Source organism: Panthera leo, chromosome B3 (assembly GCF_018350215.1).
Source record: "Panthera leo isolate Ple1 chromosome B3, P.leo_Ple1_pat1.1, whole genome shotgun sequence".
NCBI classification, from domain to species: Eukaryota; Metazoa; Chordata; class Mammalia; order Carnivora; family Felidae; genus Panthera; species Panthera leo.
In genome coordinates this window covers 16,396,994-16,424,427 of record NC_056684.1, presented here as the reverse complement: position 1 = coordinate 16,424,427, position 27,434 = coordinate 16,396,994, and the positions used below count along the sequence as shown (strand labels likewise).

Genomic DNA, 27,434 nt, shown 5'->3' with positions numbered 1-27,434 from the left:
CCGGCGCGCGCCCATAGGCCGGCTGTGAGCCCCGCCTGGTGCGGATTGGTTGTGAATGGCCACCGAGTCATATCATAGGCTCTCCCACGCACCGGATGGCGCAGGTAGGCAGTGCGTGATCAAGCAGTGGTGACCAATCGGGATACGCAGGCGTACACGTGCACAGGCCGCTTATTGGCTGGAGCAAGGCACAGTCCTGGGGCAGTGACCAATAGTAAGGCGGTGCGCCCATGTGGACAGATAGTGGGAAACAATATTTGTTAGGGAGGGGGCGGAACCGGGAATCTCCGGCTCGCAGAGAGTCAGTCGTTCCCATGGTTACGAACGGGGGCGGGGTTTCTGGCAGCAAGGGGGAGTGTTTGCAGAAGTCGTAGGGTTCGCTCTGGAATATGAAGTTGCGGCTCCAACTGGCGTGTATTTATGATTTAATCTGGATTTAATACTCGTGGGGGAAAGACGTGCCCTGGAAAATGGAACTCAGCAATAATTCTCTTGTGAGCTTTGGGGGGAGGGGCTGCCTGGAAATTTAGTGGCTAACTTGGCAACTACTAACCTCCAGGTTTTGGAGCCCCGCCTGTCCCGGGTTTTGGAATTCCCAGCCCGAGAAAGAGCCTGTAAACTGGAAGAATGCGGGCTGTAGAAAGAAGGGTGTAGTTCTCAACCTGGTACAACCCCTAAGGAGTTCTGGGCTCACGGCCTTTCTAAGCAGGGAATAGCCAGAACACTGATTCTTCCTGCTATAAGTAAGATCATGAATCAGGTTGTTTCTATATAATATATGCTACCCAAGTTTCTGCTCCACCCGAAAGGATTTCCTCCTGACCTCCGTGTCACAGCCCAGACAATTTCTAGTTGCTTTGATGACTTGTTCTCCACATCTACGGCTCCTTTCGCCTGTCCTCGTTTCAGTTTGTCCTTTAATGCTCCATTCCTTCTCTAGTCTCAATTTTGTTTTACCATCTAGCTTAGCTGACACTATCTGGCCATTTTCTAACCCTTTTAAGTTCTTCTCTTACTAAATTTCCAAGTTTGTGAGCTGTTATCACAGATTGATCTTGTACTGAGATTTAAAACCTTTCCTGAAGTAGCACTTCCTTCCTCCCTCACTCCCTCCCTTCCTCTGTTTCTCTTTCTCTTTCTCCTTCTCTTTCTCTTTCTTTTTCTTTCTTTCTTTCTTTTTCCTCTCTCCCTCCTTTTTCTTCTCTTCTCTTTTCTTTCTTCCCTCCTTCCCTCCCTTTTTAACTTCCTTCTTTCCTTTCTTCCAAAAGAAAGGTTGCTTTACTGCTTTCTTTGAGCTTAAATTGTAATGTGGAACTTTACTAAGGCTTTGCAATTTCAAAGTGTCTTTATCACTTCTCAAAGAAAGCAGGAAAGGACACAAATCTCTGTATAAAGTTCTGAAATAGCTGTTATTTTCTGATCATTTTATGTAGAAGAGTCCTCAACATGCAATTATTTGGCCGCTTTTCTTTATAACACAGCCTGACCTTATATACTTATTTGCATATTGTTTATCACCCCTGTTTGAAGCACAGAACTTGTTCTCCTCATTGTTGTACCTCTAGCACCTAACAGAGTTTAGGACACAATCAGCACGCAATAAATGTTTGTTGACTTGATTGAATGAATGAATCCTAACTCATACAGTATTTTTTGGCTCTGCAATAAATGTATAGTACTCTGCCTCTTACTCTAGTCGTCTTCATCCTCTCTAGGCAGAGAAGCCATCTCTCTCCCTTCCAAAATAAGTGGCTGAGAAAGGGGGAAAGAATAGGGCCCTAACAGTTCTCAAAAGGCAGAAGTGCACGTATGACATTCTGTGCTGAAAAAGATCAGGCTCCCTTTGCTCATTTGTCAGTTAATAATACTTTGAGTACAGGTAGCAGAATGCATGGCCAAACATTGGCTTAAACAATAAGTATATTTCTTGTGTACTAGACCAGAAGTCCAGTAGCAGGAGCTCTCAAGGTTGGTTCATCAGACCCCTCTTATCTTTCTCCACTGCCATATTCAGCTCCCTTCCTGGTGGCAGTGGTTACCACAGCTCTAAGTATCCCAAGGCAGAATTTCAAAAGTAAAGTGAGGGAGTCCACACTGGAGAAAAAAAAAAAAAAAGTAGGTTTTTTTTTTTCCCTTCTCATCCTCTCTCTCTTCTCTTGGAAAAAAAAATCTATTTCCTAGATGCCCCAATAGACCCTCTTACATGTTGGCGAAAACTGACTCATCAACTCACAAAAGGAAATGAGATTTTTACAATTCACTCAGACCAGTGATTTTTCTCTGGGGTTAAACAGAATCAGAGCTCTGTTAGCAAATGGCTGTTGAGTGGGCGGTCAGAGCCATTTGACTGGCTTCAGTGGGCCTGGCCATGTTTGTGGTAGAGTAGAGCCACCTCAGCCAAACCTTAAAAAAGGAAGGTATTAAAACAAGAAATATTCTACAACTAGGCAGATGGTAATGCATTTGGTAACCCACCTCATTCACAGATAAAATTCCATTTTTGTTGCGCATATGTTATTATGACTATTCGAGTTCAGCTAACATTAATATAGCAGCATATAGCATATTAAAAAGTAAAAAATCCAATCTGATAGTCTCTGTCATTTAATTTATGTGTTTAGACCATTTACATGCAATGTAATCTTTGATATTGTTGGTTTTAGATGTATCATCTTATTATTTGCTTGATTTGTGCCTCTCTTGTGTGCATGTGTGTTTCTCTGTTCCTGCTTTCCTGCTTTCTTTTTAATTATTTGAATGTCTTTTAGTAATCCATTTAAATTTATCTATCAATTTTCAGACTCTAACTCTTTGTAGTATTTTTTAAGCAGTTTCTCTAGGGATTACCATGCCCCTTTATGTCATAGTTGGCATTTATATTACATCCACATATACTGATAACTCTACTAGACAATGTTTACATTTTTGCTTCAGATAGTTATACATATTTTAAACAATGCAAGACAAAAATAGTCTATTACAATTACCCAAATAGTTATCATTTCTGTTGCTCTTTCTTTTTTTTTTTTAATGTTTACTTATTTTTGAGAGAGAGGGAGTCAGAGCATGGGCTGGGGAGGGGTAGAGAGAAAGAAGAAGACACAGAATCCAAAGCAGGCTCCAGGCTCTGAGCTGTCAAGGCAGAGCCCGACATGGGGTTTGAATCCACAAACTGTGAGATCGTGGCCTGAACTGAAGCCAGAAGCTCAACCAGCTGAGCCACCCAGGCTCCCCTGTAGCACTTTCTTTATTCTGAAGTTCTAAACTCTCTAGGAACATCCTACGTTGAAGAATTTTCTTTAACATTTGTTTTAGAGAAGGCCTGTTAGGAATGAGTTTCATTATGACATTATTACTGAAAGACGTGCGTGCTGCGTATTGAATCCTGAGTTGGAAGTTCTTTTCTTTTCACATTTTACAGATGTTATTCCATTGTCTTTTGAGAAGTTTGGTTTCTAATGAGAAACCAAGCAGTCATTGAGTTGTTTTTCCTATATATATATGATGGGTTATTTTTTCTGTCTGCTTTCAATATTTTTTCTTTATCTTTTCTTTTCATAAATTTGATGAGTTGGTTTCCTTTGAGTTGATTTTGTGTGGAGTTCTTACGGCTGTATATTCATGTCTTGAACCAAATTTATGTTTTCTGCCATTATGTCTTCAGATTTTTTTTCTGTACCAATCTCTTTGTCCCTTTCTTTTGGGACTTAAATATCATGAATACTAGATATTTCCGATACTGTCCCATGAGACCTTGAGACTCTGAGTTTTCACTTTCTTTTCCCTCTCTGTTGGAGAAATTGGGTAAATTCTATTGATCTGTTTGGAAGTTCACTGACTCTTTTCTTTTTTCTTTTTTTAAATGTTTATTTATTTTTGAGACAGAGAGAGACAGCATGAACAGGGGAGGGGCAGAGAGAGAGAGGGAGACACAGAATTGGAAGCAGGCTCCAGGCTCTGAGCCATCAGCCCAGAGCCCGACGCGGGGCTCGAACTCACGGACAGCGAGATCGTGACCTGAGCTGAAGTCAGACGCTTAACCGACTGAGCCACCCAGGCGCCCCACACTGACTCTTTTCTTTGTCACCTTCATTGTGTTTTTGATATCATCCAATGAATTTTTTATTTCAGATATCCTATTTTTCAGTTTCTGTTTCTATGTAAAGATTATCTTTCCATTCATAATGAGTGTCTACCTTTATCTCTTTGAGTATGACTATAATAGTTGTTTAAAGGTCTTTGAAAAAAAAATTGGTACCTGGGTAATCTTGAGCTTGACATCTGATTGTCTACTTCCTTGAGAATCAGTCACACTTTCCAGTTTTCTGTATGTTTAGGAACTTTAGATTATATCTTAGACATTTTGAATATTACATTATGTTATTTAAAAAAAAATTAACATTTGTTTATTTATTTATTTTCGAGAGGCAGAGAGAGACAGAGCACAAACAGGGGAGGGGCAGAGAGAGAGGGAGACACAGAATCTAAAGCAGGCTCCAGGCTCTGAGCTGTCAGCACAGAACCCAACACAGGGCTTGAACCCATGAACCATGAGATCATGGAGCCAAAGTTGAATGCTCAACTGACTGAGCCACTCAGGTGCCCCACATATTACGTTGTGTTAAAATCCTCTGGAGACTGTCCGCCATTTTCATTTAATGGGCAGTGAACCCGGGTATGTTCAGCCTCTTCTGGACTCACCTTCTGTGGGCAGATTTTCCAATGTCAGTTAATTTCTCAAACCCTTTGCTCTCCAGCCGTGGGTCTTTTCTCCATGTGAGCAACTCAGAATGAGCCCAGAACTTGTGTCAGGTCATGCACAGAATTAAGGGCTACTCTTCTCCACTTCTTTCCTCTCCATCGTTTGTCCCATTTTCTATGGCTTCTGGGGGCCCCTTTCCTCTGGAGAGAAATTTACTGTTTCTCTAGAAGTGTTAGCCACACATGCTGCTAAGTAGTTTTCTGCAATTGGAATTACTCTCAAGGCAAAGCAGTGAGGAAAAAAACGAGAAAAAACATGGGGATTTCCCTAAACTCCAGACCTCAGGGTGCTCTTTTCCCATTTTCTGTAGCCAGAAAGCCAAGTTTTCTCCTTAGGTTTTAGATGGTGCCAATATGACTAACTTATTGTAGCCCCAGCACCAGAGCCTGCTCTTAGGGTAGAGCAGAAGAAAACAGAGAAAAAAAAAAAAGAAAAAAGAAACAAATGTATGTGAATCCATACTGATGTAAGTAAATGTTTACATAAATAAATAAATGGAGGAGAAAAGACAAATCTTCCTTATGGAAGAATTCCCAGTAAGTGATGTAGATTCTCTTCGTTCTCTCCTTGATTTTGCACCAGACTTAGCGATTTGTCTCCAATCCAGAAAACACTATTTCAGCCAGATGGACATCATCAGTTATAAATTATGTTGATAGCGTGTCCCTCTGATAGGATATCCCGAAAGCAGCACATCACTTCTTTTGATATTCTTTACCCTAACCCATAACTCCAGTCTAAGCATGAGCAAAAGACCGGCACCCTCAGTTTGAGGGACATTTTCCAAAACACCTGACACGTACTGCTCAGAACTCACAAGGCCATAAAAAGAAGAAAAGACTAAGAGACTTTCAGACATGAGACTAAATGCAGTATGGTTCCCTGGATTGTATCTTGGGACAGAAGGACATTAGTGGAAAAAACAGTGAATCCAAATAAAGTGTGGAGTTTAGTAATAGTAATAGACAGGTAATGATAAATGGTAACTGTACCCATTAATAGTTTCTTAGTTTTAAAAAATGGACCATGGTAATGTAAGATGTTAACAAGGACCAAGTTCAGACCCAAGGTATTCTCTGTTCATGACAGTGCCCTTCATTATGGTTAAAGGGCAAAGGGAAAGGAAGGAAGGGAAGAGGATGGAAGAGAAGGGAAGAAGAAAAGTGATTATTTTATTTTTTAAAAAAATTTTTAATGTTTGTGTGTGTGTGAGAGAGAGAGAGAGACAGATAGAGTGTGAGCAGGGGAGGGGCAGAGAGAGAGGGAGACACAGAATCCAAAGCAGGCTCCAGCCCCTGAGCTGTCAGCACAGAGCCCGACGCAGGGCTTGAACTCATGAACCGTGAGATCATGACCTGAGCCGAAGTCAGACGCTTAACCAACTGAGCCACCCAGGCGCCCCGAAAAGTGATTATTTTAATAAGAGGAAAGAACAGATGTTCACCATGCCCCATTTGGGGTCCCTACCATCACAGTATGCTCGCTGTTGACACAGAGGTGCCCCTCTCTGGGTTAGCAGTACCTTCCTGGAAATGGGTAGCACTGTATCTGGAGCACCTTGTCTATCCCCAGGCCTAAAGTGATGTTCCAACTTCTTCCAAAACTGATTTGTGGCAGCTGCCGAGGAAATAACTGAAATGAGCTTTTTTTTTTTTTTCTTTTTTCTTTTTTTAACTTGAAGGAAAGTTTGAAGGGAGAAAACGTATGTGAGAAAAGAGAACTGAGGACGGGAAACAAGAGAAAACAAAATACAACCAAAAAAAGAAATACTGGGGACAAATTTGCTTGACGCTCCCATTTGATGGAGAGGCAGGACTCTTTTGCTAAAGATACCTTATTCTGAATAGCAGAAAGGTCTGCCTTCTTCCTGCATGGCTCACACATGCATAATGCAGGTGAATTGTGACAGCAACAGAAGAAGCACGTCAAGGAAGTGTTTCCTGAGACTGAACTGATAGATTACGGTTCCATTACTGAAACCGAACAGGCAAACATGAGAACAAGACACACAAGATAAGTAACAATTAAGGATCTTAAATAAATATGATGAGATCCGTATTGAACGCCGAGTCAATGGGAAGAGCTGGTCTGTGACCAAACATCATCTGTTCTACGTAATTGCCCTTTACCATTCTGTTGCCCCACAAGCGTCTGCCCTGATGGATATTGCCACTTGGTAACTGACTAGGATGGATTCCACAAAACACCTTCTTGCAACTATTTGGGGGCTCATGAGGAATTCTAATTGGATTAAATAATAAAATCAATGGAAATCGTAAAGCTTTCCTATAGTGTAAATTATAAAAAGTTTAAAAAATCACTTTATGAGTCAAGTCCGTTTCCCAGTGGATTCACACAGAGAGCATGTGAGGGTAGGAGCGCCCCGTGCTCCTGTTTTGGTCCCATTCAGACCCTTCTTCTCTGGTCTGAAGCCCTACCCACAAGTTCCCAGCTTAGTATTTACATTTGCAAGCCTATGTAGCATTTATATAGCTCTATATGTTTGTTCTCCACACGTATGCACGAATGCGTAAAATCACACTGTAGTCATGGGCTCTGCTCCTGGGTTTTCTTCACTTCAGCATATGCTGAAGCCTGTTTTATCAGGACGTAAAGGTCTGCCTCGTAGGTTTTATGAATAACAGAGGATTTCATGGTGTGACTACGCCATTGTTTGTATCATCACAGCTCACTAATAGGCATTTGTGTTCCTTCAGATTCGGAGCTGTTAGTAATAGTTTTACACACACCCTTCTGTAAGCCTCTGCACAATTATTTCCCCTAGAAAGAAACCCTACAGTGTGATTGCTGGGTCAAAGGATATGTCACTCACTAGATACTGCCAAATTGCCCTCCAAAAAGATTATACCCTCATCATCCGTGTGTGGGATCACTTTCGTCTTGCCAACATTGGATAAAACCAGCCCAAGATGTTTGCCTATCAGTTGGGTGGAAAGTAGTATTTCATTGGGGTTTAAATGTACCTTTATAAGAATATGAGTGAGATTGAACATATTTTCATAGGGCATGCTATTCTATAAAATGGTAGTTCATCTTTCTTGCTCTTTTGAAGGTCCTCCCTTTACCAGGATTATGAAGACTTCACCTGTATTTTCTCCTTTTGTTACATTTTTTTTTTTTTTTTACCTTAAGCTCTTTACCTTTGAGTATCTTGTGGAGAAAAGTAATCGTTTTTTCCCTCAAAGAGATAGCTAATTCCTCCAGCATAATGTATTGTTATTTATTTCCTTTTCCTACTATATGGAATATTCATTTTTATCACATAGTGAATTGACATAACTTTATCAGCCTTTTTAAAAAAAATTATTCTCCTTTGTATTGCCCTGTTGTCTGTTCATACTCCTAAACATTTTTGTTTATTTCAGGTTTTTCTATAGTAAGTTTTGATAACTAGCAAGTGGGGCAAATATCACTTCGTTCTGTCCTTTACACATTATATTTTAGCTTAAAACACTTTTTTTAAGTTCGTTTATTTTGAGAGAGAGAGAGAAAGAGCATGCACGTGTGAGTGGGGGTGGGGGGCAGAGAGAGAGGAGAGAGAGAATTACAAGCAGGCTCCGCATGCTGTCATGCAAAGCCCCATGTGGGGCTCGAATCCACAAACTGAGATCATGACCTGAGCTGAAATCAAGAGTCAGATGCTTAACTGACTGAGCCACCCAGTCGTCCTATTTTGGCTATTTTGTACACATTTTATCTTCCTGGAGAAATTTTAGGACTAACTTGTCAGGTTTTCGTCAAAAAACTTGGACATTTGATTGGAATAACATTGGGAAAAGATTGAATTTATCAGTTAAGTTGTAAAGGATTAGCATTTATAAATATTGAGTTTTCACATGCAAGTGCTTATGTGTTCTTCAATAAAATTGTATCTCTTTCTTCCTCTGGTCTCTCCTATTTCTGGTGAGGTTGATTTTTATGTATTTTCCCTGCTATTTTGACATAAATGGGATTTTTTTTTCCCTCCTGGACATTTTCAGATTGGTTCCTGCTAGTGTATAGGAAGGCTGTGTCTATCTTCTCCTGGACCTCAGCGCTCAGCGGGCTGTCTCCATCTGTTAGATTACAGAGCTTATGAAGCCTTCCAAGGTTTTTTCAAAGGTCAGGTTGGTCACAGGAAAATTGGGTAAATAAGGCATAATGGTATAAAAATGATAAATTCTTTCACATATTCCAGGTGTCAATTTCCCTGTGTCGTTCGGACCACATGGGTTTCCAAGGGGAACACAGTATCGGGTGAGGCAGGGAAACCTTCCAGCTTCCCACGTCACATGTCAAGATAGTGGGCCCCTTGACCTTTGGCATTGGCTCCACGGCCCCACAAGAAGTGGGGCTTCTTGTGTGCTGGACATTCGGAGGCACGTGGAGAGCTGATCTCTGCCTCATGTGAAGGCCACAGGGGCAGAAAAAAGACTAGGGCTTTTGTTCTTAGGTCAAACCATACTACCAGCACTGGCTCTATAAAATTGAGGAAGGGACTCCGTTCTCTGGGCTTCAGATGTTAATGCCTTCCTTGCTGTACATCTCTCGTGTTAAACGGACCATTCTGTGCCCAGTAAATGGTTGCCCTCGTTGTTGTTCTTGAGGTGATGGTGGTGGAGATGGGCTTTGAGTCTGACAGGCCTGGTTTTGAGCCCTGGCTCTGCCACTTCCTGATGGCATGAGCAGGGACAAGGTCTTTGGATTTCTTAAGCTCCAGTTTCCTCAGAGTCGGTTGGTCTCGTCACAGCGTAAGGATTCGGTGAGAAGACGTATGTGGTAGTTCTCTGTGAGCTGCCACATTTCACGTAACCGTAGCCGGTAATGTCATTTCTGTCATTTTTCCACCTTTGGGCAAGAAAAAAAGTTCTCGCAGAGATGTTAAGAAGAATTGTATTTTTTTAGCTCACTTTAAAAAAAAAAAAAACATTTGGAAGTATAATCGTTAAAGGGAGCTTCAAATATCACTTGTGTCCTGTGAAGAATTTTAGGGTTTTGAATGACTGGATTTGTATAAGTTTTAAACATGTTCTCAACCGGGCCGTTTTCCATAAATACATGGAATGAGGATCCCAGGTAATGATCCGAACCATTCGCTCAAAACCTAACGTCTAACTTCTCTCACAAAGCTGAGCATCGGAGGACACTGCTTTTCGAAGGCATAATGAGGCCAGTTTACAACCTTGTACCTCGAGCCACACCATCATGGATTTTTTGGGGAAACAGTGGTGTCTCAGTTCCATTGGGCCCAATATACTTTCAGTGTCATTAGCAGAGTCAAAATACTCCATTGCATTTATTCATTGAACTTAGGCTAGCATAGAGAGAGGTAGTTCGATTATTGTAAATAGAGAAATCAATTGATTACCACAAATTTTGAGTTGGGGTCAGAAGTTCTTTAAAACTGGACACAGTGGGTTGTGGTGTGAGAACTAACATTTCATGGAAGGAGACCTATTGCCCAGGCTCTGTTTTTATAGATTCTGCATCCAAACAGTGGCTGATTTACACATTCTAGAGGACAGGCCAGATGCTAACCAGCCACCAAGATGTGGCCACCATGTATCTATCTGTCCCCGAAAAAAACTGAAGAGTGTTTTGTGAATGTTTCTAGGGTGCCTGAGGGGCTCAGTCTTTTGGGTGTCTGACTTCGGCTTGGGTCATGATCTCACGGTTCATGGGTTTGAGCCCCACGTCGGGCTCTGTGCTGATGGCTCAGAGATTGGAGCCTGCTTCAGATTCTGTGTCTCCCTCTCTCTCTGCTCCTCCCCTGCACTCTGTCTCTCTCTCAAGTATAAATAAACATTAAAAAAATTTTTCTTTTAGAAGTAATGAATGTTTCCAGGTGGCAGTTTAAGACTGCCAATTACATAATGCATCAGATTTGTTGTCAATATCCACAAGATTTCAATTTACTATTCAATGATTTTCAAAGAAGTAACTTACTTTAAGCATTGACTGGAAAAAATCCACCTCTTCAAATGCATATGGAAATGATATGCCCATATGGATCAGAGGTTGATTTACAGGCAGGCAGCTTGGAGATACTGACTCTTGTTTACTAAACACCAAGTGGCTCACCTGGTTTTTCACACCCACAAGTGGTGAAAGGCACTGTGAGTGAGGTCAGAGGCATGTCCCCACCCTGAGAAAGACCTTTGTCCTTGATGGAAAGGTGGCAGAGGTGAAGATTCCCAGTTTATTAGCAGGAGTTTATTAAACTTGGGTTTTATTAATGTCCCTCCCCCCAACCCCCAAGGTTTCATGCTTAGGACACAGAATTGTATTCACGGGAGAGATATGAATAGACGATATTCATCTCATAATGCCCAGACTTGGGCACACCTGCTTTCTGTACAGAGGAGAAGCTGAGAGGGACAGTGGAAAGTAGAGTAGTGATCACTGCCTAGCCCAGACCCAGTTCAGGGCAGAAGCACCCCAGAGCAGTGGCTCTGAGCCTGGGTTCTGAGAGCTTTTAAATAACCTGGAGAGCTTTAAACAATACAGATGCTTGGGCTCCACTCTGATCGACTGAATCCCAGCCTCTGATCTGGGCACTAGTGTTTATTACGAGCTCTCTAGCTACTTTCCAACTTAAATAGCATGTCTGGAGTGAGGACCATTCATTGTCTCAAAGACGAGTTAGTTCTCATCGATCCCAACCAATGGAAAACAAAGCAACCTGGTAATCCTTATGTATTTAGACATTGGTGCTGTGAAGGTTTAAAGTTATAGATTAAAAAAAAAAAAAGGCATGGACGGTGTGGGTTCTTCACCTGAAGTCCGTGAGATCCTAGGGGTTTCTTAACCCCCTGATATTGTGTGCCAAGCTTTGAGCATATGTCGGTCTCTGTATTCGAGGCATGGAGAGACTTGGAGAAAGGGTTCATGCTTTTCAGAGGCTTCCCAAAGGGAAGCCACAGATGGGTAATATTTTAGGAGCTGCGGAGGGAAAAAGCACCTTCATGAAATTCATGCCCACACAGACACACACACACCACACAAGTTTGAAGAAAGAAAACCTGCAGGTGGGAGGGTCCTGAGTGCTTCCGCAAACTTTCACTTTTCTCCCATTGTTCCCCGCTCTCTAACTGCCCTGGTGATCAGTTCCTGGTGCCTACAGCTGTTCCCACCTAACGATTCTTGGCCCCGAGAACTCACTTCCCTGAGCGAGTTCGATCTTCTCAAAACTACAAACGAAGAAGTAGAGTAAATAATCAAGATGAGCAAACAAGGAAGGAAATAATAGGTCAGATGGAGAGTCTCTTTCTCTCTTTTTAAGAGACATTTCAGATGGAGAGTCTTTTAATTCTTACTATGCTCATGCTCCAGATTTCTGTTCCACTTCCCATACATCTTAACTGGCTTCCCCCCAGTCCTCCATTTCCACTTGGCCGGGACCCTCTTACTCCTGGCTACATGGGAACGTTCTCATGAGCCAAAAGTCTCTGGCAGATCGGTGAGACACGGTGATAGTTTCTGAAATGTGAGACATGCTTCATGCCTTGGGCAGCTTTCCACTTCAGTCTGTTTTCCAAGCAAAAATGGTTTGAGCTCACCCGCCGATTCCTACCGGTTGATAAGGGATTCTTAGCGCAACTTCCTAAACTGAAAGATGCACATGAATCCCATGGCTTTCTGGCCGAAGCGCAGATTCTGATTCCCTCTGAGAAACCCGTGCGAGTAGACAGAGCCTCGAGGCTTCTGTTGGGAAGGACTCTGAGGTGGGGACACTTTGGCCATGTCTGCCAGAGGGCTGGGGATCTGACAGAGTGGATGGCACCTTCCGGTTCAGGTTATCAGCCCTGCGCCCACCTAGAACATTCTGTAGTTGCCACAGATAATGCCATCCCAGCGGGGCTCTGTGCTTCCCCTCTCATTGCTGAGCTCATTCCTTCCTTTAGCTCAGGAAGATGGCATTATCCCTACAAGCAAGGAACAGCTCACCTTACATCGCAGCCAGAGAGCCGATCTCAGCAGCTCTTTGCAAGCTCACTCCCTTCTGCTGATTGGACGGGTTTGGGGAGTTTCTGCTGCCCCGCAGCCCTCGAGGTATGACCAGAGCCTCGGTGTTCCACGAGCGTCAGTCTGCAGCCCTTTCAGCTGTCCCATTTCTTGCCCCCATCCAGTGTCCCGTTTCATGCCCCCATCCAGGCACCTGCTCTCGTTCTCCGCTGGGTGTGGAGCCTAGGCCTGAACCCTAGATGCCTTCTTGCCTCCCTTCTCCTGAGGCCTGCTTCTGATGCCGCTTGTCCAGCCCAGATGGAGTGTGAGGGGGCAATGCAGACTGCACATGAACATAGACACTGGGACACGACATCTTGCCCCATTTTCCCAGACGGTTGCCCCTGGGGCCGATGCCAATCCTGTCTGCACCAGCCTTCGTTCTGCTGCTTTGACTCGGTGAGTCAAACGTCCCTGGGTCTTGCTGTTCCAACCCTGGAAGCTGCTGGTGTGTTAAAGGATTGCTATTGCTAGTAGTAGGAGTAATAATTAAAACAAAAAAACAAAAAAGCCAACCAGTAGCAATTAGCATCGATTGAGTGCTTCCTATGTTGTAAGCTCTGGACTAAGCGTATCACATTTGTTGTTGCATTTAATTCTCAACAAAACCCTATGAGATAGTTTCTGGTTTTTGGCACAGTTACCCCAGTAGGGAAACCGAGGCCTCAGACGGTTAATTAACGTGTGTCCAAGGTCACTCAGAGAGTGAGAGGTGGAGTGAGATTGGAGCTCACCGTTTTCAGACTGAGGGCTGTGCCTCTAACCACGAGGACACGTTGCCTCCACTGCCAAGTGCCAAGCCTGTCCCTGATTGACAACTGCTAGACTGTCAACCTGAAAAAAAAAAACAAAAACCCTCCCCCCACCACCTGACCAAACAAAAAAAACACTAATGAGTTTCTTTTCGAAGCTGCCGAACTTCATCTGATCCTGCAGCATTTGATTCTGCGTCTGAGGCGTCTGATTCTGCAACGTTTGTGCTCTGGGCTTTGCATAAGCAAAGTTCTCAAAAGTTCGTGGGCACGCTTTCTGCATATAGATGACTGCTCACGGTTTAAATACCCGAGAAGGGATTCGATACCTTCTGTCGTCCCCGATGGGTTGTAGGGAATTAGTAAGGAAACATGACCAGCCGTCAATGGAAATCATTAAGTGTTTCATGCCCAGAGTGGTTATAAAACTGTGCTTGCAGTCGATGAGATAATGGAACAGCGGCCTGAAGCCACCATATGTCAATGGAAGGCAGGAGCTATGAGACAGTTGGCCTTCATAGCCTGAATACGAATATTTGGTCCAGTTGCCAAAAACTTTGGCCTCTCCTGGCACGCGATGGCCCTGGCATACAGCGGCACTGCCACATGGATTCAGCCTTTGCAGAAAATAACATTCCAGAATAGCTTCTCTGGCATTAGTCGCTGCTGCTTTGCATTTGTATTACGTTTGTCCTGAAGGATGTTTCAGGAGTTCTTAAAAGAGTTTTCTGAATGCTGGTAAGCGTCTGAGGGGGCCCTCAGTGCTCTGTTTATGGCATCTCCTGGCTCGTACTTTTGCAAGGGACTCCTGGGCTCGTGAGGGGCACTTCCTAAGGAAGCCATGCAGTCCTGCGTCCAGTGCTGCCACGGCCACCGACAGCCGTTCGCCGGCGGGGTTCTTTGGTGGTAGGCGACAGAAATCAACTCCGGATAATATCAGTAGGAAAGGACGGGTGTCTACTGGAAAGCATGTGGTGGCTTACACAACGAAAACCGGAGGAACCAGACAAAGGACAGGACAGGATGTGGACAAGCTCGAGAAATCCAGACACCAGAGATTCATGTTCTGCCTTTCCAAGTCGTTCACTGTTAGGATGAAACTATTCATTCTTCCTCTGGAGTCAGCCAGTCAAGATTCCTGGGGCAGGGAGCGTTTGGCCAGCCTTACTTCAGTCAAGAGCCCACTTTTGGGGGGGCGCCTAGGTGGCTCAGTCGGTTAAGCATCCAACTCTTGATCTCGGCTCAGGTCATGATCTCACGGTTCGGGAGTTTGAGTCCCGCGAAAGGCTCTGCTCTGACGGTGTGGAGCCTGCTTGGAATTCTCTCTGCCCCTCTGCTGCTCATGCTCTCTCTCCCCAAATAAATAAATAGTAATAGTAAAAAAAAAAAACAAAAAACTTAAAAAGAAAAAAAAAAGAGTCCACTTTTGGGACTAAGTAGGGGAAACACCTTGACTGACAATTCTGTTATGGCAGCTGATTGCCAAACTGACCTCAGTGGTCCCCCTCCTAGTATTCATGAACCGCTCCCCCCCCCCTTTTTTAAGTAGGCTCTATGCCCAATGTGGGGCTTGAACTCATGGCCCCGAGATCAAGAATCGCCTTTTCTTTTTTTTTTAATTTTTTTTTTTAACGTTTATTTATTTTTGAGACAGAGAGAGACAGAGCATGAACGGGGGAGGGGCAGAGAGAGAGAGGGAGACACAGAATCCGAAGCAGGCTCCAGGCTCTGAGCCATCAGCCCAGAGCCCGACGCGGGGCTCGAACTCACGGACCGTGGGATCGTGACCTGAGCTGAAGTCGGACACTCAACCGACTGAGCCACCCAGGTGCCCCAAGAATCGCCTTTTCTACTGACTGAGCCAATTAGGCATACCCAGCCCCTTTAATGTGACTTTCAATGTTCCATCGAGGGGAGGTGTTTGTGTACCCACCCTTGAACCTGGGCTGGCCCAGTGACTTGCTTTAGCCCACAGTGGGTGGCTGCCATTTCTGAAGCTAGGCTCAGAGGGGTCAGAAGCTTCTGCTCTCTTTCTTGGAATCTTGTCAGTCCCTGAGAGCAAGTCCTGGCTAGCATGATGAGAGAGGAGAGGCGTGGAGTTGAAGGGAGTTGTCCCAGCTGAGGTCACCTTAGCCGGCCTATCCCTTATCTACTACTATGCATCAGATTATTCCCCAAACGAGTGGCTTAAAACAACAATGGAAGTTGACCACCTCACACAGCTTCCGAAGTCAGGAATCCAGCTGCACCTTAGATGGGAGGTTCTGGAGTAAGACCTTTCATGAGGTTTCAGATAAGGTGTAGGCTGAGCCCGTACTCCTCTGAGACTGGAGGATTCACTTCCAAGGTGACTTCCCCACATGGCTGGCCAGTTGGTGCTGTTTGTTGGCTGGAGGCCTTACTTCCCAGGAAGGCCTCTCTCCACAGAGAGATGGCTGCCCCCTCGCCCTCCCCACCCCAGAGTAAGCAATCCAAGAGGGCAAGCTGGAAGTGGCAGTGCCTTTTCGAACCCAGTCTCAGAAGCCTCATACCTTACATTCTACTTATTAGACATGAGTCACTAAGTTTGGCCCATGTTCGAAGGAAGGGGAATTACGTTTCGCCTTTTGAAAGGAAGAATGCAAAAGAATTTTCAGACACATCCTAAAGCTACCACAAAGGGTCAGCCTCCAGTAACCCCTCCAGCTGACTACAGATATCCGCCTAGGTGAGCCCCCAGGATCAGCCGGGCCAGCCCACATCAGCAGAACTTCCTAGCTAACTTGCAGTCCCATGAGCTAAATAAATGCACGTTTTAAATCACTAGGTTTTGGCATGGTTTGGGATAGAGCAAGAGTTAATTAATATACCTACTGGGACCGGGTGCAGTGAGCAAAGGCTGATTCTCCCAAGGAGGGTCAGGATGCTATCAGACACAGGGGTCTGCTAACATACCTGTCTTTAATGGCACAGATCGATGTCAGGCAGTGAAATAATCACAGTGGTAGACGCATTTCAAGGTCCAGAGTTCTCACAGATTAGAAGCTCCTGGAACATAAATGTCATGTTTACCTTGCCAAGAAGAGCACAGTCAGTGACTGCCTCTTGATGAAGGAAGAGAATGGTTGATCCTGGGGGCCTTTGCTCCGAGTTACCATCTAAGCACGGTTTTCAAAGCTCAATGGGAATTTCTGAATTACTCAGCAGTCATTACTGAATTATTCAGAGGGCTTTGAATATGCAGTGCCTCAAAGGTGTGGAGTAGTGTGACATGATTTAGAAAGTAGTAGTGTGGGGGTCCTAGAACCTAAGGTCCAAGGAAACACTGGTGGAAAACCAGTATAAGGAGGTAGGAAAGGGACAGAACATGAAAAGCTTTACACGCGGTTGGTCACTCATCTTTGTGTTCTAGGACAATGATAGTTGATGCATGCTGTCTGGGTGTAATTATTAACAGGGCTCCCTTTCACTGTCAAAAAAGCCCTGGTTTGGACAAATAAATTACGTGGTCAGCGTAATCCTGTGCTGTGATGAGAAGAACCAGTGTCCACAGTTTAATCAATGACTAGGCTTTCACTCTGCAATGAAACCATGAAAAAAACATAACTTTTTTGAGATGAGAATAAAGAGAAAAATAAGAATGAAGGGAATTATTTCTGGTGAGTGATTGCCAAGGCAAGACTTTCAAAAAAGTCTTTTTTAACCTTGTTTTCCGCAGGATTATATTTTAATGTTTTATATAGCTTCCTGTAAGAAATGCAAACTTAATATTCGATATGAACTGACAATTTGCTTTTACTATGTGTACCAAGTAAGGACTTTTATGACATACCATTGTTTGAAATAGTGGTATAAAATAAATATATATTTTTTTCTGATCAGAGAAAACAGTCATGGAAGAAACTTCATTGTTTTTCTTTTTCTACATAAGATTTAATTACAAAAATAATGCTCTCGATAATGACCCATGAGATACAGAGATTTATAATAAGAATTATTATTCAATTCCTCCTGACAGTCAATCATTCCTTCTGAGTTAGCTCATGGACTTTCTTACCTACAAAATTATCAAAACATTATCATATTTTATTGAAATATTCTATAATTTTATTTATAATATTGTTATGTTTGGGCACTCAAACATAGGTAAAATTTTGGATATGATGTGAGATCAGACTCTAATTTGGGGCACCTGGGTGGCTCAGTCAGTTGAGCATCTATCTGACTTTGGTTCAGGTCATGATCTCAGGGTTAATGAGTTCAAGCCCCACATTGGGCTCACTGCTGTCAGCCCAGAGCCTGCTTTGGATCCTGTCCCTTTCTCTCTGCCCCTCCCCCACTTGCACTCTCTCCAAAAAAAAAAAAAAAAGATAAATAAAAATTATCTATAATATAATAATCTAATTTATTGGGTTTTTTATTAGACACTTTTAATCATTAATTTAAAATGCCTATTAATATTACCATACATATATGCTTAGTTTGGGGATTTATCTTGTGTCCCATTAATCTATGTACATAGTTTTACATTTATAAACCACCATTTCAATTTCTATGGCTGCATATTATGTTTTAATATTTGATATCACAAAGCCTTCCTCATTGTCCTTGTTTGTCAAAAAATCCTTATTGGTTTCATGCACTTTTTTTTTTTCTTTCCAATGATTTTAGAATTAGGTCTTCAAGTTCCTGTTTTAAAAATTTCTGTCTGGGGGCTTCTGAGCGGCTCAGTCAGTGAAGCATCTGACTTTGGCTCAGGTCATGATCTCAAGGTTTGTGAGTTTGAGCCCCGAGTTGGGCTCTGTGCTGACAGCTCAGAGTCTGGAGCCTGCTTTGGGTGCTGTGTCTCCCTCTCTCTCTGCCCCTCCCCTGCACGCACTCTGTTTCTCTCTCTCTCTCTCTCTCTCAAAAATAAATAAACATTAAAAAAAAGATTAAAAAAAATTCATGTCCACCACAGGGGATTTTTAGGACAATGAAACTATTCTGTAGGATAATGTTCTGGTGGACATTATACATCATGATATTATGAATTCATGAAAACCAAGACAAAAATAAACTGTACGATACAAAAAGTAAACCTCAATGTAAACTATGGACTTCATTTAATAATGATGTGTCTATGGGTATTGAGGAGGGCACCTTTTGGGATGAGCACTGGGTGTTGTATGGAAACCAATTTGACAATAAATTTCATATATTGAAAAAAAATTGTAACTTGCCTGGGCTTCAAAAAAAAAAAAAAAAGAAAAATCAAAGTAGCTGAAAAAAAAATAACAATGATGTATCGATATTGGTTAATCACTTGTAGTGATGGTAATGCCATGCAAGATGGTAATAATAAGGGAAACTGAGGGCACAGGAAAGGGGGTATATGGGAACTCTACTTAGTATTCCATTTTTCTGCGAATTTAAAATTTCTCTAAAATATGAAGTGTATTAATGCAAAACAAATTCTGTTGGGATTTTTGTTGGGGACTACACTGATTAATTTGTGGAGAATTGGTGTCTTTAAAATATCAAGTCTTGGAATCCTGGTCTTCTTTGACGTCCTTCATTAATGTTTTGTTGTTTTCTTCAAGTATGTTTTCCACTTTTTCATTTTATTTCTTCTTAGGTATTTTATGAGTTTGTTGCAATAGTGAAAAATAGATCAGGATCTTATGTCTACTAAATATCCCTATTGGCTGTCTCTCTGACTTAAGAAAGATGATGATTTTTTAAGTGTAACTGAAAGTAGTTTATTATATATATTATGTTATTAATTTACTTCATTAATCACTAATTCTACATTATTCCAAAATCAAAACTCTTTTAAAATAGTTACCATGAATATGTTTTTGTTTTTTGAGAGAAGAGAGAGAGAGACGGGGAGAGAGTGGGCCTGCACAGACAAGCAGGGGAGGAGCAGAGGGAGAGAGAAAGAGAGAGAGAGAGAGAGAGAGAGAGGGAGAGAGAGACAAAGAGAGAGAGAGAGAATCTTAAGCAGACTCCTTACCCAGTGCTGAGCCCCCTGTGGGTCTCGATCTTGCAAACCGTGAGATCAAGACCTGAGCCAAAATCAAGAGTCAGACACTTAACCAACTGAGCCACCTGTGTGCTCCATGAATTTTCTTTTTGTGTCTTATCTTTAATGTTGCATGAAACACGTGTGTAGGCATATGTACTAAAGACCAAAATAATTTCTACATTGACTGCAAAGAACTTTTAAGCCTCTCTTTCCAGGAACTTTAAGTAAAGGTTTTTAACTCTGAAAACAGCAGTTTTGCAACGAGCTACAAGAGAATTTACAGTATTTGTCAACAATGGTATTGCTTATGTACTTCCTTTCAGTCCACAGTTGCTAAATAGAATTCGATGACACTTCTGGCATTTATGATTCAATTCAAAGTGTCTGTGCTACATACACAACTAAGTGATTATATAACAATGCTTTTGAATGTGTCTGAGGAATTCTTTTTCAAAAACTTTTTTTAACGTTTATTTGCTTTTGAGAGAGAGACAGAGCACAAGCAGGGGAGCAGAAGAGAGAGAAGGAGACACAGAATCCTAAGCAGGATCTGGGCTCTGAGCTGTCAGCACAGAGACCGACATGGGGCTTGATCTCATGACCGGTGAGATCATGACCTGAGCCAAAGTCAGACACTTAACCGACTGAGCCACCCAGGGGCCCCATGAATGTGTCTGAGGAATTTCAACACACTTCCTGAATGGTAAAGGAATTTTCTCATATATGCAGGTAGGTTAGTTATATACTTAGATGACATTTTCCATCTTTACATCAAAGATTTTAATTTCTCATCTTCATCTTGGTCAGATGTTTTTACGGTTATTATTTAGCCATGAGTTTCCTATATAATTTTTACACTTATAGTAATTAAATTTTTTTTGAAGTTTATTCATTTTTGAGAGACAGAGAGAGACAGAGTGTGAGTGGGAGAGGGGCAGAGAGAGAGAGAGAGAGGGAGACATGGAATTTGAAGCAGGCTCCAGGCTCTGAGCTGTCAGCACCGAGCCCGACGTGGGGCTAGAACTCATGAACCGTGAGATCACGACCTGAGCCGATGTATGGCTTGCTTAACTGACAAAGCTACCCAGGCGCCCCTACACGTTATAGTAATTTAAAGTGTATCTTAAATGTCGATTTTGACATTATCCCTAAGTTTCAGAGTAATAGTAAAGCAGAAAATAAAGATATAAGGGCAGATCAAATATAATCCAATATGATTACATTTTTATCCCTTTTACTAGCTTATTGGTTTATAAAATACATCTTTACTTACCACAATCCATTTTCAACTGATATATACCAATTAATTTATAGCTGAAGAAACTTAAGCTAATACACTTCCTTTTATCTGTTGCCTTTGTGTTATTGTTCTTATATATTTTACTTTTATACATGTTATAAACACTACCCTACATTGTTATCATTTTTACTTTAAATAATCAATTATTCTGGTGCCTGGCTGGTTCAGTCAATAGAGCATGTGACTCTTGATCTCAGGGTCATGAGTTCAAGCCTGATGTTGGGTATGGGGCCTACTTAACTAAAAAAATAATAAATAAATAAATAAATAAATAAAAATCTTTTAAAGAAAGAAAAACATTTGTTTAACCATGTAGTCATAGTTTATAGTGTTTTCATTCCTTTGTGTAGATCTGGAATCATTTCCCTCCTGCCAGAAGGCTCTCCTTTGGCATATTTTATAGTAAAGTTCTGCTGGTCATAAGTTCTTTAGCTGTCCTAAGCCCAAGAAATTTCTTATTTTGACTTTGGTGTTTGAAAGATATTTTTACTTGGGGTGCTTGGGTGGCTCAATCAGGTAAGTGTCCAACTCTTGATTTCAGCTCAGGTCATGATCTCACAGTTTGTGAGTTCGAGCCCCGCCTTGGGCTCTGCACTGACAATGCAGAGCCTGCTTGGGATTCTCTCTTTTTCCTCTCTCTCTGCCCCACCCCTGCTCATGCTCTCTCTCTCTCTCTCAAAATAAAGACATGAAAAAAATAAAAAAAAAAAGAAAGGTATTTTCGCTGGATTCAAACTCTAGGTTGCTAGTGTTTTCGTTCATTACTTTATAGATGTTGCACCACTATAAAGTGGTTATTGCTTGCATTGTTTCCAAAGAGAAATATGTTATCACCAGTACCTTTGTGCCTCTGTATGTCACAGTGTCCCTCCGATTAAGATTTTTCTCTTCGTCAGCGGTTTTGAAGAGTTGACTATGTGTAGGGTTCACTGAGCTTCTTGGATCAATGAGTGTAGAGTTTATGTCAAATTTGCAAACTCTTCAACCATTATTCTTTTCAAACATTGTTTTTCTATCCCATCCTCACTGTCCTTCTGGGACTATAATTACCAGATTGAAATTGGCCCAGGGCTTGCTGAGGCTCTGTTCACGTTTGAATCCTTTTTTACTTCGTTTCATTTTGCAGAGTTTCATTCTTTTTTTAATCGTCTTCATGTTCACTAATCTTTTCCACTGCAATGCTTAACCTGTGATTAATGCCATCTACTACATTTCTCATCTCTTGAGCTGTGATTGGAATCTTTATATCTTCTGCATCTGTGTTGTTTTTTGAGCATATGGAATACAGGTTTAGTAAATAGTTTAATGTCTTTGTCTGCTAATTGTAATATCCATGTGAGTTCTGTGTTGGTTTCAGTTAAGTTTTTTCCATATTATAAGTTGTACTTTTTTTTTTCACCCCATTTTGCATGCATGGCAATTTTAATTGGATCTCAGACATTATTATCAATTTTACATTTTTTGAGTGCTGGATATTTTTGTAGTCCAATAGATCTTCTTGAACTTTGTTCTGGGATGCAGTTATTTGGAAAGCGTTGGACTGCTTCACATCTTTATGATTTGTTAGGAGGGACTGAGGTGGTGCTCAGTCTATGGCTAATTATTCCTCATTTCAGAGGCAAAGCCGTCTGAATCCTCTTCCCAATGCTGTGTGAATCAGGAGGTTTTCTGGTTTGGCCAGTGTCAACAGGCATTTTTTTCCAGTCTTAGGTGAATCAGTCCCCTATTACCTCTAATACTTTGCACACATGCACTGATTACTACTCAGCTGAATCCTTGAGGGAGAGCCTCTGCAGATCCCCATAGTTTTATCTCTGTCCTGCTTTCTTCAATCTATTATACTATCCTATAGACACAAGCCATCCTGGTCTCCCCAGACTCTTAATTCTGTCTCTTCAAATCAGGAAGTCTACCTGTTTCCTCCTTGGCTGCTTTTCCGGGCTGTATGAATTAGAACTCTCTTCAGGGGGCACCTGGGTGGCTCAGTCAGTTAAGTGTCTGACTTTTGATTTGGGTTCAGGCCATGATCTCATGGTTGGTGGGTTTGAGTCCCACACTGGGCTCTGTGCTGACAGTGTGGAGCCTGCCTGGGATTTTCTCTCTCCCCCTCTCTCTTCCCCTCCCCCACATGTTCTCTCTCCCTCCCCGCCCCCCCCCCCGCCAAACTAAATAAATAAACTTTAAAAAGAAAAAGAAACTGTCTTCAGGCAGAAAGCTGCAAAAATCACAGTGCTTTCATTGCTAGTAAGCGTGTAAATTTGTGCAAGCATTTTGTAAAACAATTTATCATTGTTTTTTAAAACTGAAGATGTATATCATGTACAACCTAGGGATATACTCACAGCACTGAAATGTGTTCAAGAGTATTCATAGCAGCAATGTTTATAATAGCAAAGTTTTAAAAAATGAGCAAGGTTCTATTGATAGGAAAATGAATGAATTGTGGTATATCCATACCATAGAATCCTGTGTAGCAATGCAAATGAGTTTAGGACAGCTTCATGTATCTCAGTATGGATAAGTCTCACCATAGTGTTAAGTGAAAAAAGCAAGTTGCTGTAAAAACACCGCATAATACCATTTGTATGATGCTCAGAGGCGTATAAAATATAAAATGTATTGTCTAGGGATTCATACACTTTGATGGCAAACAAGAAATGATACATAAAAATTTTGGAAGACGAGTTGCCCCTGAGAAACAGTGGGAGAGAGGGAAAGGAGCTGGCAGAGAGAGGAAGAGGGTATGAGATATTAGGTTGGGGGCATCAAGTATTGCTGATGTTCTGTTAACTTTTGTGGAAGGTTTACAAGTATTTTACAACTATTTTTAAACATTATACCTTTATGTTATTTATTTTTTTAGCCTGTCTGAAGTATTTCATGACAATAATATGTTACATAAATTTTGCATTCACTCTAGCTATATAGGTAACAGAATTTTAATTGTTTAAGCTAATCTTATTCAGCCTTCTAAAAGAGCTCTCCTCAAAACTATAATTTATTCAAATGCATTATAAACTAATTGGATTTGAAGATGGTGTTTGGAGGTCTCCAGTTCTTGAAAATGATTGTGTCTGTTGAAAAGGTACCTTGTGAACAACCAATTAAAATATTTAATTGAAAATATTAAACTTACATTGGCAGAAAGTATAAACAATATAAACACAATCAACTTCTTTTAAAATATCTGTTTGGAATAATTAACATGTCTTTTGAAAATGAAAATTACAATCTCTATTAGTTTAAAGATAAATTCCTAGCAGTAATATTAAAATGCAGTTATAATTCAAACTGTGTTTTAATCATTAATTTTGTTTTTAACTGTAGCTTTACATTAAAATAGAAAAAATATATAATAGCTTCCATGTTTCTAGAACTGACAAAATGCCATAAAGTATATTCATATACTTAAACAGATTTGGTGTGTGTTTGTGTGTGTGTGTATTTTGTGTGTATTTTCCATATAACATTCTCCCAAAGCTAACATCGTAAGGGGGAAAACAGTATCATTGTGAATCCAAGAAGTCATGGCTTTGAGTTGAGAGGAAGAATTGAACTTTCTTTCATGTTACGCATGTTCCATCCCAGGGCCTTTGTCTTTGTCATTGCCTTTGTCTAGAATGTTCTCTTTCCCCAGGATTCCTCATACTGTCCTCATGTTATTCAGATCTCTGTTCCACCTTGTCAGTGAGAGTCCCCCTCTTGTCATGCATCTAAAATATTACCTTTCCTAGGGGCACCTGGGTGGCTCAGTCAGTTAAGTGTCCGACTTTGGCTCAGGTCATGATCTCATGGTTTGTGGGTTCAAGCCCCACATCGAGTTCTGTGCTGACAGCTCGGAGCCTGGAGCCTGCTTCAGATTCTGTGTCTCCCTCTCTCTCTGCCCCTCCCCTGCTTGCCCTCTGTCTCTCTCTCTCTGTCTCAAAAATAAATAAACATTAAAAAATTTAAAAAAATTACCTTTCCTACCCCTAATGGTTCATATCCCCTTATCTGCCTTTATTTCTTTTTCCATAGCACTTATTAGTCTAACATACTGTTTATTTTACTTAATTTTTTTCCCCACTGCTTGTCTCCAAAATAGAATTTAACTTTCTCAAGGACAAGGATTTTAGTCTTATTTATTTATATTTATGCACATATGTATGTATCACCAATACCTTAATAAATATTTGTCAAATGAACAAAAGAGGAGTGAATGCCGTTATCAAAGTAAGAACTATCCATCATTAGAAGACCAATAGTTTTGGTTAAAGTAAACTCAAGTAGCTGGACGAAAGTCAACTTAGGTATTTTCTATAAGCTCACTGGAATCAAAATTACTAGAAATAATGCAAAATAAGCTAATTTCATTGTCAAGCATTAAGGAGATATATTGTCACAAAAGTCTCCAGTGTTAAGTCTTATATATCACGGTGTTACATTGGTAAATGTTGGATGTATTTTGTTGTTAGATAAAGAAATAAGCAAATATACATCTTTGAAGGTTTAGAGGTGGTATGAACAATTTTCCGAAGCCATGTAAAAGTTGCCTTCCACTGAAAAAAAAAAAATGTGATAATTTGGCCAATTCAAATAAGAGTTAAATTATAGGTAAGATAGCTTACATCTTTAAAAGGAAGACGTCTGTTGATGGTATTGGAAATAAATAAAGTATCTTTACTCTGTAAATAATTAGTACTCTAGTTAGGATGATTGTATTTGACCAGGAAAACTCTTTTCAACTTGAAGTGCATGTACCTACTTGTCTATGGCCCTGCTCTGTAATGTAGGACTAGGCTTCTGCAACTCACATTGCTTTCCTGCCAGCTGCCTTCCTGTTAGGTTTTTGTCAACTGGGTCCTGGAGACAGCCTGCAAAGCTGATGGAGGGAGATCTGACCGGGCTCCTTTATTTTTGTTCCTGTGGCTTTTGTATCTGGTTCCTTTTCCTGCCACAGTAGTTCGGTTGATTGAAGTTTGCATTTTTTTTTTTTTCTCGTATGTGCAGAATCAGCTTCATGGCAATTTTGGATTCACAGCTGACTAACACCTTCTTCTGAGATGTTCAGGTCCAGGCGTACAAGACCCCTCTTCTGAGCTCTTTCTTGCAATTCCTCCTCTGGGATACCTTCGAGTTCTTTCTTTGCCCCATTCAGTTGCTTAGTTAACAACCTCTTACTTGGTTAAGATTTGTTTCGTATATTACATTCTTTAAAGTAACTGTCATGATTCTGTCTTCTGACTGGTCCCTCACTGATCTCTCATCCATTCCTACTCCCTGTACAAGATACCAACCGTCAGCAGGTTGTTCTGAATTCTTCAGCGTATTTTACTTTGCTTTTAGAATTGTGCATACATGCGAATACACATGCGCACACACACACACACACACACACACACACATACACACACACCATGCAATCTATACAGTCTTTCTGATAGGTGTGTAGAAGTAGCTTATTGTTTTAATTTTCATTTCCCTAATGACATATGGTGTAGAACATTTTTCCGTATGCTCCTTTACCATCTCTATGTGTTCTTTCGTTCAGTTTTAAAGGTATCTGGCCCATGTTTTAATCGGGCTGTTTGTGTTCTTATTGTTGAGTATTAAGTATATTTTGAGTATTTGTATATTTTGAAAAATCCTTTATCAGATGTGTCTTGTATAAATATTTTCTCCCAGCATGTGACTTGTCCTCTCATTCTCTGAAACACTCTTTCATAGAGCAGTTGTGCCTTTGGTACTACATCTAAAAAGTAATCACCATACCCAAGGTCATCTAGATTTTCTCATATGTGTTTTTCCTAGGAGTTTTATAGTTTTATGTTTTATATTTAAGTCTATGATCTGGGGCACCTGGGTGGCTCAGACGGTTAGGCATCTGACTTCAGCTCAGGTCACAGTCTCGCAGTTCATGAGTTCAAGCCTTGCATCAGGCTCTGTGCTGACAGCTCAGAGCCTGGAGCCTGCTTCGGATTCTCTCTCTCTGCCCCTCCCCCACTCACATGCTCCCTCTCTTTGTCTCTCTTTCAAAAATAAACATTAAAAAAATAAAAGAGAAAAAGTTAAATCTATGATCTATTTGAAGTTAATTTTGGTGAAGGGTGTAAAGTTAGTGTCTAGATTCTTCTTTTTTTAATGTGAATGTCCAGCTGTTCCATCCCCATTTGTTGAAAAGACTATCTTTTCCTCCATTGTGTTGCCTCTGCTTCCTTGATAAAGATCAGTTCAGTATATTTCTGGGCTCTCCATTCTGTTCCATTGATGTATTTGTCTGTTCTTTTGCCAATACCCCACTATCTTGATTACACTAGATTTCTAGTAAATCCTGAAGTCAGGTAGTCTTAGATCTCCAACTTTGTTCTTCTATATTAAGATGGCTATTCTGGGTCTTTTGCTTCTCCATATAAACTTTAGAATCAGTTTGTCAATATCTACAAAATAATTTGCTGAAATTTAGATTGGGATTGTGTTGAATCTATAATTTGAATTGGGAAGAGTGAACATCTTGACAATATTGAGTCTTTTTATCCACAAATCTAGAATATCTTTCCATTTATTTAGGTATTCTTTGATTTTGTTCACCCGAGTTTTGTAATTTTCCTAATATAGTTCTTGTACATATTTTGTTAGATTTTCGACTAA

At 41.1% G+C, this 27,434-nt stretch overlaps 1 long non-coding RNA gene across 1 annotated transcript; it reads left to right on the top strand.

Annotated features, from left to right (window-relative positions):
- The first annotated feature begins 17 nt into the window (after window positions 1–17).
- Window positions 18–7,082, top strand: LOC122221670. The gene is made up of 2 exons (XR_006203390.1): window positions 18–104; window positions 6,444–7,082. It is a non-coding gene; the product is annotated as an uncharacterized LOC122221670 (long non-coding RNA).
- Window positions 7,083–27,434: the final 20,352 nt, after the last annotated feature.